The sequence below is a fragment of the Bison bison genome, unplaced genomic scaffold, assembly GCF_000754665.1.
Source record: "Bison bison bison isolate TAMUID 2011002044 unplaced genomic scaffold, Bison_UMD1.0 scf7180017864492, whole genome shotgun sequence".
Taxonomy (NCBI): domain Eukaryota; kingdom Metazoa; phylum Chordata; class Mammalia; order Artiodactyla; family Bovidae; genus Bison; species Bison bison.
The window spans coordinates 7,129,366-7,129,690 of record NW_011495051.1 but is presented as its reverse complement, the minus strand read 5'-3'; the positions used below and the strand labels follow the sequence as shown (position 1 = coordinate 7,129,690).

General features: G+C 65.5%; 1 protein-coding gene across 1 annotated transcript in view; it reads right to left on the bottom strand.

The window, feature by feature from the left end:
• ZNF653 (zinc finger protein 653) overlaps window positions 1-325 on the bottom strand; it is an 18,822-nt gene that overhangs the window by 9,920 nt on the left and 8,577 nt on the right. The gene's annotated exons all lie outside the window — the stretch shown is intronic.

The window sequence follows — 325 nt, the reverse complement described above, 5'->3', positions numbered from 1 at the left end:
GTTGGGCTGGGCCATCAAGGGATCCTTCTGGGTACCACCCCCAACCTAGCCAGACACAGAGCCAGATGGGCCAGTCACATGACTCCCAGGAGCCTTGGTTTCCTCAACTGCTAATGACGGGGCAGTGGGGAGGGTCCAGGGTGGTTCAGGGCAGGGCCTGGCATCAGGAGGACAAGATGGCCACGGGGCTGGCTGCTCTCTGGGAGCCTGGCTGACACACCACGGGACAGCCGTTGGCCGGGGTGCCCACCCGGAACACCTCTCGCCCACGGCTTCCCCTTGGCCAGCTGGGATGCCACCTGCTCAGAGATGCCTGCCAGCCCCG